This window comes from Sinohyriopsis cumingii, chromosome 14 (assembly GCF_028554795.1).
Source record: "Sinohyriopsis cumingii isolate HCF-2022 chromosome 14, ASM2855479v2, whole genome shotgun sequence".
In the NCBI taxonomy this organism is placed as follows: domain Eukaryota; kingdom Metazoa; phylum Mollusca; class Bivalvia; order Unionida; family Unionidae; genus Sinohyriopsis; species Sinohyriopsis cumingii.
The window spans coordinates 29,958,235-29,968,426 of record NC_142974.1 but is presented as its reverse complement, the minus strand read 5'-3'; positions in this window follow the sequence as shown (position 1 = coordinate 29,968,426).

Genomic DNA, 10,192 nt, shown 5'->3' with positions numbered 1-10,192 from the left:
AATGTGGTATTGGAGTCAGGGGTAAACCACAGTTATGCGCAAGTTGCGCGGGGAAAAGATATCGTGAACTTAAAAGATATTATAACAAAAAAATAACAATGATGCGCTAAAATGTGACCGCGATTACATAACTAAGTTCTTAGACAAATATAAATTAGACAAATAACATTATTATATAAAATGAATCAGGAATTTGTCCGACACCCTATCATCAATAATTACGAAGCGTCACGTGATGGCACAAATAGACATTGCAGGTTGAAAAAATCAGTTGGTACTGTTAATAATGCTGGTTATCGAATGTTTACTTTTACTGCTGCTGGGGGTAAGAAAAATTATCTCTGTCATCGTTTCATGTTTGAGGTTTTTCATGGGGTGATCGAAGATGGTCTTGTAATGATCATATAGATAAAAATAAACTTGATAATAAATTATCCAACCTGAGAGCTGTCACATCGAGCGAGAATTCTGCACGAGGAGAGACTGGTAAATTTGTAAAGAGTCCTAGAGTTGTCAGATCTCTCAACATAAACACCGGGGAAGAGAAAATATTTAAGTCAATGTGCGCGGCTGGCAAGTATTTTGATATTCACCCAATGTCAGTCCAACGTGTTGCAGAAAATATAATCAAATCATCGTTTTCATACAAATTTAATAGCTGGATTTTATTTCGTTATGTAGATACAGATAACGGAGATAACTCTGCAGCGGCTGTGTAAAAGTCAAAGATGCAATTATCCCCCTTGACTCGTCAAGGTCATTACCTATAAAGGTAATATATTATCCAGCGGCGAGCAGAACTGTATACAGTTTCTTTTTAGAGCCAATTATAACCGTCTCATTGTATACACACTGCGCCGCAGTCTATTTTCGCATTAACACTTCCGCTTTTGATAAAATCAACAATTGTCAGTACGGGTAAATGTTATTTTCACAGCAATATTTAAAATCTATTTCAGAACTTAAATTCAGCAGTTTAAAATCTAGTTCAGAGCTGCAGACTGTCAACAGTTACCTATATGATAATTTTTAAATCCTATATCATTAGATAAGACCGTGGTGCAGCGCTTAGATCGGCTGACTCTCGTCCCCTATTTTGTCAATGCCAACTGATCGAATCTCGTAACGGACATTATGTTGGCGGTGCCAATAAATATGGCTTTTATGATTGGGGAGCGGCAGCCGAAGCCGTTCATGTACATATCTCTCCCACGTCAAATCGTGTGGGTGAAGTTTTTTCACCCCTGGGATTTGATCCAGGAGGGGGTATGTACATAAATGCAATACACAGACAGCCTTCTAAATACTCTAACATTTTGCTTCACTTTCACTTAGAGAATTCGCTGGAGGTATGTTTGTGAATGCGCTCCCCAAAATAAACAGTAACCTTGGACGCATAAAGCTCTACGTCACATGGGGTCCCACAAAAACAAAACATTCAGAAAGAATGCAGCAGGAGGATTGCCGAAAATCTACAAGAAAAGATCTGTAAGACAAAAGTCTCCGAGATAAAATCTTGGGACAAAAGTCTGAAAGAACCTTGTGGGATATACATAGACCAGTACAAGATCCATGATTGATAACCGCTCATCATAGCTACTGTTTATTTTTGTTTTTTTGTCTTTTAAATATATAAATATGAATAATGAATTACGAAAATATCAATGATGTAATTGTTGCTATTAAAAAAGTAGAAGAAAATGGAATTAATATATCTGATGAATTAAATCCTAAAATAAATCATGTCTGATTTTGAAGCACTATATGAGGCTAAATTTGAAGGTTGGTATATTTTGCCTGCTCAGTATAAATTTATAAAGAAAATCCAGACAGAGTTATATAAATCACCAGCTACAATAGAAGAACAGCAACTGGATGAATGTGTTCCTCTCTGCCGTGCAATCGAAAAAATTAGATCAGCATTATCTGAAGAATACGAAGCCAGGAAGGTAATTCATACTCGTGCAAGACAGTTGAGAAAAATTATATCAGATCGTGAGTTAAACCCCTTTGATGAAATCAAGGTGATTACTGGGAAATGAAGTCAGGTTACGTGGAAATGAAATTGAAAGTAAAGTGTCAGTCTCGTTGCACTGACAGAAAAAAAATTATTTTTTACCTGCATCAATCTGATACAGATTTTTTTTACCTACATCAATTTGACCTAAATCAATCTGACCTGCATCAATCTGATGAGTTGTTTTCACTTGTATTAATCTGACCTGCATCAGTCTGATGAGTTATTTTCACTTGTATTAATCTGATCTGCATCTGATGAGTTATTTTCACTTGTATCAATCTTACCTGCATCTGATGAGTTAAATAATATTCCTAAAGCCGATCAAATTTAATGCAGGAATGCGCGTAATTTAAAATCTGGTCTCTGTCACATGTGATCATACAAATATGTTTTTTGCCGCAATTCATCTAACTGTCCCCGCGTTAATAAAAAGTCTTCATTACCGAATATATCAATAACTAAATCAACTGTGCTGACCGGGGACTGCATAAACACCTCTTTGATGTAGTTATCAAGTGCTTGTTTGTCATGTATAAAAACCTTCACGTGCTGGTACATTATATAATACTCGTTTGATTAATTAGAAATCAAGGTCTGTCAGGAAAAAATAAAATTCTTTACAGATATATTTTTTTTTACTGAATTCGCATGATTTCGACTAGTAAACACCATCATAATTAGCAAATCGGACGATTTTCATGATTTTGACAGGCATATTACCCTGCAGAATTAGCAAATCGGTCGATTTTCATGATATTTACAGGCATATTACCCTTCAGAATTAACAAATCGGACGATTTTCATGATTTTGACAGGCATATTACCCTTCCGAATTGAGAAATTTGAGTTTTTCAGTAAAAAATAAATTCTTATAATTCTGAGCGACAGTAAAAAAAAAATATCCACCTTAACTGTCAGGAGAAATATTTTTATTTTTTGAATGAGATTTTTAGGATAAAAGTCTTAAGACAAAATCCTTAGGATGAGATCTTTACGATAGAAATCCTTAGGATTTTACAAGTAGATTAATATGTAGCGTTTCATTTCTTAAGTCCAGAAGGTGGCCAGATTGGTCTGTTAGTTTGAAATTTATTCTTGATAACAGTTGATTATAACACTGCAAATAAGTCTGATTGATCGGCTCTTGCACAATCAGATATCCAGGTGGTTCTTTCGGGGTGAATGAATAAAGAACAAATCCTTGCTAGGCTTGATTTGATACTGTCTTGTCTGTGTTGTAGCTGCCATCGATTACATCACACACAAGATTGACCGCGACCACAGGGGTTATATTTACGATTTCCGGGGATACATGTCGACCTGTCCCTTCCGAGTCATTGTTGTGCCGGAGAATAGTTGCAGTGTTTTTTTTTTGTGCTGTGCGAGTATGTCGGGAAAATATTTATCAGTAACATCATTGACTGATTTTTTTAGTTCGTTTGGTGGAATATACCCTGGAAATTTAATTGTTGAAATATCATCTACGTGTATTTTATACCTATTTGCAAACCCTACTCTGCCAGAACCATCTTTGGCATTTAATACACTTTGAATAAGTCGTAGGTTAAACAATTCCATGTCATGTGCAATTTGATTTAATATTTCTATGCATTTGATAACTGAGGTTTTCAACGATAAATCAAAAATATGTTCTTGAAAACTCTGCCGTAATTCATTTAACATGTCCTTATATCCTTTATTAAGGGTATCGAAATGTCCCAAAACATCAGCTTGATCCAGTGGAGTCCAAACCCCATTGTTTTCAAAACACCAAAACCCATTACGGTATTCACTTAGATCTGATAGATCTCGCACACGAGAAAGGATTATGGTGAAGACATCATCGTGATATGACTTATTGTCCGTGACATAATCAGACTTTTTAGGTTCTGGTGGTATTGGTGGTGCTTCAGGTGGGATTTCAGGCCATCCTAACACTGTAATGATCGAACTCTGATATATATCCACGGCGCAGTCTGGGGTGCTTATTTCGATTGCAGAAGACAGCGTTGGTTCATGAACAGTTATTTTTATCTTGGATTCTTTTCCTGTGATATTTTTATTCGCCGTTGTAATTCCTCACCGATTTCTTCGATTTGATAAAACCCGGTTGGTATCCCAATGACGTTCCAGTCGGGTGTACCATCGGGTCGGTTTTTATTTGCAAACACAAATGAATTATTCGCTGGTAATCCACGAAATGATTTTGATCTGATATTGGGCCAACTGTGATATACTCGTAATTGTGCTAGTGCGATTTCTTTCACGGGAATTGCAGTTGGAAAATTAATACTAAATTCAGGGTTAGTCGAACTTACCGTTATCATTGAAATTCTCTTGGGGCTTGTATTTTCGACTATCTGTTGAAGTAATTCTGTCATTATATATCTTTGTTGTTTTTAAATGGCGGGTGCAGTCTTCGTATATCTTAACCATTAACGCGAATTCGGAATCTGATATTGTTGTATCGTCTATGCTTGATGATATTAACGACGATAATTTTGAGTATGCGGCTGTTGCTGTGTTTAGTTGTATGATATAATCGTGCAATTTTGTGCTCGTGCACGAGGATATTTTTTTCGCGATTATATTAAAAATCCCTGCGATTGCAGTTGATGAAGAAACGCATATCGTTACTGCGATTGTTATTGGTGTTAGCGCTGATAAGACTACTCCGGTGGATGAAACTAACGCGGATACTGAGTATACTAACTGCTCGTCGTTTATATTTTTTACCTTTGGGTTGTATTTGTCAATGAGGGTTTTTAACTCTGATTTCCATTCGCGCACTTGATCATATCTATATTGTTGCACATCTAATGTTGTTGTTGATGATGTTGTCCTTAGCTCTGTTAAGGATGCTATTTTATTATTTTACGCAGTAAGCACTTGAGGTGTTTCAGCTACGAATTCCAAACACCACCAGTAAGATGTTGCGTTTAACGTCTTATCAGCTGCTTCCATTATAAATTCCTCTTCGGTTCCCTTGTTTAATATGATAGTAACAACCCCGGAAAACGTGTCGGTGGAATGCCTCCAAAGATATGTTGTGAAAATCTCAAATTTTGCAGCACTGAACACAGACAGTCTATACACACCAGTAACTGTTGGGGTATATTTGATAGTTTTATTTTGTTTAGACAATGTTGCAAATCCAGATGATACCGTGTATACTATGTTGATAAAATGCCCAGGAGTAACTCCAGGCGGGATTTTAATCAAACTGGTTTTGTTAACAATTTCAGGAATCCCACTTACGATATCTTGCTGTGTTTGTTTGATCGTGTCAATGTTGGTTTTGATATCAGAAAGTTTTATGTCAACGGTGAGCGGATCACCAAAGATTTCTTCTGCGGTTTCATTAATTTTTCTAAAGTTTCTACGGAGATTTGAAAACGCGTGGATAATTTATTGTCTACGGTGTCGACGTATAATTTGTTTGCAGCATCTTTGTCGGATGTTGGATCCGCTAACACCAGTATTTTGTTTCTGTTTATGCTGAGTTCACCTGTCATTGTGTCACCAGTATTTTTTAAGCGATTAGTCACACTTGCTGCGATTTGATCTCTTATGGTTGTAAACGATATACTTGAGTCTCTGATTTTTCCGCTGTCAGTAAACACAGGGATGTTATCCAGGGTAGCTCCAAGAACCCTGCGAACTATGTCATTCCATTTGATATTACTGGCTTTTAGTTTTCTGTATCGGTCCTAAAAAATAACAACCTCATCTGGGTCTATCCCGTATAACGTTAAAAGATTGTCAGTTTCATCTTTGGTCGCATATTTTGATAACTCTACATCACCGCGTATTTTTATCTCTGCTTCGATGAGAGGTCTTCCGTAAATATCTACCATTATTCTTTAAGAATTGTTTAAAATATTAAATCGGCCCGCGGTATACTCGTGCACGACTTTTGAGGTGGTTTGGTTGATTTTGATATCGCGTAAAGCACATGTAATACTTCACGGCCACATATTGGTGGATCGGTTAGTGTTTGTGTTGGTAGCGTTGAATACCAGATTGGAATGGGAGTATTTTGCACATATCTGAGGAATTCCACTGGCGGTGCTAACCCATACGAATCGAAATAGATAATTCCACGTGGATCGATCGCGTAAGCAACCCAGTGAGTTCCTGGACCATCACTGTTTTCGAGATTAATAATTCCAGTTTCTGGATTATTTGGTTGTTGCGGTAACTGATCTCGATAAAAACACCTTTGAAATTTTTTATTTTAAGTTGTTTAGCAGCATCGAGTAAATCAAAATTTGACATCGGTGTGTGCAATACTTCGTATTGTGTCAGCGGTGTTTTGGGTACCATGAGGGCGGAGTTCCTGAAAGTCTTAGACCCCGTCCTTTTTTTGTATCCTTTTCCAGTTGCTTTCTTTAATGCCATTCCAGCAGCTGTTCCAACAGCTCCTAACGCGGCTGCTTTTGCGACAGCTGGGGCAACAGCAGTTATTAATGCTGGTATTGCTGCGAGAAGTGGAAATATTCCACCGGTTTTAATCATATCCTTGATAGGTTTTGGAGCGAAATCAAGTTGAACTCCGGTTTTTGCTTGCTTCGCTTTATTGAAATGTTTTAGTTGGGTTTTAGTCAGCGATAACTTGTTTGGACCATCATTAACAATTTGATATTGTTTTAGTGTTATCGTTGCCCCACATGCAATTGCGTTTTTTGATTGTAATTTTTTCGCCTGACCAGGAGTCAGAGTGACATTAACGCGACTGTATGACATTTTATAATAAACGCGATTGATCTAATTGTCTACATGTTTTCCAATGGCGCATCAACGATTCTCATTCGGCAACTGATACCTTCAAGTAACATTGCCTTGTTGCTAAGTATGACCGCGATTGCTTTGTAACCGGTGTCACGAACTAGCGGATTAGGATTGATAATTGGTAGGTTACCAATATGAGCTCGAAAGTATATATCGACGACAGATTGCTTGGATAAATCAAGATGCTCGAACGGAAAATAATAAATCGGATACAGATTTGTAAAATCAAACTGTGATATTTGCGTCAAAGTATCTATATTTGTATTACGCGCCGGGAACGTCAGCCAGCGATGATATGCAAGCGCTACATGATTTTGTGTAAAATTTAGTGATATATCTTCGGATGGTTCTTGTTGTCCATTTATTCTTAACGAAACCTCGGTAACATCAAGGTTGTCAAATATCATATGAGATCGGTTTTGTTTATTTTCCCGGCTTTTACCTTGCAGCGCAATACAAATATGTCGTGGCGCAGAAATACCTTGTTGTGATGCTATATGCCAAGTAAACAAACCCACGGCAGAACTTTGAGCGGAATCTGTGGCACTGTTAACCACGATAACAATGATTTACCACCCTGATTCATAAAAGAAAGTAATCGGGGTTCTTCCGTGATCGATGGAGTTAATACCGGCATCCACAGTGAAAGTTTTGTTATCGTTACTTTGCCAGCATGAGCAGCATCAGCAGCATCATCATTATCAACAATACCAGTTCCTCGCCAGATCGCATCATTATCACTTTCTTTTCTGTTAAGCACAACTATGTGTTTAGCTCCAAAGGTAACCCTTCTAAAATCTCTGCAAAATCCAAAGATATGAGTTAGTGGAATCGCACACGAAAAACTCCTATTAAGTCCTGACAACATTAATCGGCGTGCTGCAAATCCTAGGTTGTGTTTGGGGTTAACACCTTTCATAATTTCAAAACGATTAGTTGGTTTAGCTTCGCGGTCGGGGTTGTCAGCTTCTACCTGATCAACATTTCCAGTAGCTGCTGGCGTGAGTAACTTGATATACTGAATATGGTCGGCGTTATCGATAGTATCTTTAGCAAACATCATTGATGGACCAGCCGATCTTATAAAATCATCAGAGTATCTTGCTAGACCAATTACTGTTGTAGCAATATGAACATCACTTTGAATCGATTCGATATTTTTTCCATCAATCATGTAAGTGGCGCTAATAAACAATGCCATGATCCCATTATTTACAAAACCAACTCGGTCATTGGCATTGTAATTATTATTATTCGTCTTTACAAGTTTACCCTCTACTTCAATAAAAGCCTCATGAGGTAGAAAATATCTACTTGTATCATGAACTTGAAGTTCGATACGCCCTCGTTGATTTGGTTCTTTTGCATCATAGGAATAAAAATAATAATCAGGAACTGAATAATCTTGCTCGACCGGCTCATCTATGTTAAATGCTGGGTCGGATATGCGTTTAAACATTTTATAATATTGCGTATTTTTCCAAATAGTGATTGTCTTCGTCACACACGAAGTCCACTTCCTGCTATCAAATTTGCTGTTATATTTTTTGTGCGTCAGATTCCTGATTTATTAACGCTGCTAGTCTCTGATTTGCAGCTTGATTTATCACCTTACTAACATCCGCGGGCATAATTTCGGTGCGTGGTAATTTTACCGGTGGTGATTTTCGTCTTATTAACCGTGCTAGTCTTTCTTTGATTGCCGAAAGTGCCTTACTAGCAGCGCTAACAATTGCACCAGGAGCTTTTTCACTAGCAACATTAATGGCTTTCATCGACAATTGTTTTGCAAGAGGACCAAATTTTGGTGCTAACCCTGCAAAAAATCTTTGAGTCACATCACCAAGTCCGTCTCCGTTATCTGCTCTATAGATTTTTAATCGTGAGTTTACTGCTCTGTTCTGCACACGTGTATGTCTGTTATATATGACCATGTTATGCTATTTACTATTGTTTAATCGCTGTAATCATCAACGAGTTCATCAACGAGTTCTCGGTAAATACTAGCATCCATGACACCACCTTGAAACGATCGCCGACAGATATCATCTGCTTCATTATTTCTGGTGAGTTGTTTCCGGCTCGTTTTCCTCCAATGAGGACTTCTAATCGCGAAACATCATTGAAGATACTATCATGGGCAGGGAATAAAACCATTCCTAAACCACTGCCAGTAGCGCCGGATGTTCCTCCTTGAGATCGTTTTTGCTCTGCTATGACTTCTTTTTTAAATTTTATATACCCGGGATCCTTTAGATCAACACGCGAATTTTTAGAGGCAAAATATAATGCTGGAAGGCAATTAGCGGGTATTACTTTTTCGACGTAGTTGGGTTTTATATAATTTTTTCTAGACTCATCAGCATGTGCAGCAACACTGATTAATTTATAGCGGTCAATAAAAGTATTAAGAGCATCTTCAGTAAATATTTCTACAGGTTGTTGTGGCAATGTCATGGAGGAAGATTGAGATTGGGGTTGTAGTTGTTCTTTCTGTGACTGGGGAAGAGATTGTGGTTGTGACAGTCGTGCAAGATATCTATCTGTTGCGTTAGAAAATTTAACAAATCTATCATCATTCTTTCTAGCCTGATCAGCAATATGGCGTATACGAAATTTCCACTTGTACCAGGTTTCATGACTTATAGCATCGTCGGCATACTCCTTTTCTAAAACTTTATCTCGTTCATTAAAACTTTGCACGGAAACGCAGCTAAAGCATCTACGGTTTTAATTTCCCTTATGGTTTCAATACTTTTTTCGGTAAATTTATCGTTTATATCAACCTTAGCCTTGGCTTGTTCTGTTTCTGTTTCTGGTGTGCGATCTTTTATATCACCAACTTCAATGCGAACTTTGCCGACCGCGAATTCAACTTGTGCTTGTTGTAGCGACTGTACATTTTTCTTGAACTCATCTTTTACAGGGATATATTTCTTAAGTGTTTCTTCTCGCTCTCTGGTTAGTTTAGCTGTGTAAGATTCCGAATGCACCATATTATTATACAAAAATTTTTTAATTCATATCAGCAGGGCTGGCGACGACAACGAATTGGTTCATTTTTTTGTAATCAAGCGCCATTAATAGGTTTTTCAACCAGAAACCATATTTGGACTAACTCAGGAGGACCCCCCTAGGAGGTTTCTCCCTCCAAGGGTTCCTCTTAAAACGTAGTCGACGTTATTTCCGGTTGAAACCTTTTGTTTTGGAGGGTTTATTTCGACATTTGGAACCTTCTAAATTTTCTAGGATTCGCCCTCCCTGCTGCTAGAGATAACTGCAATCTTTTGGTGGTCTTCAATGGTCTCGATACATACACGCTGCGAAAGAGTCATCAGACTTGGTGTTCCGGTGACATGGTAGTTGTTAGATTTAAAAACT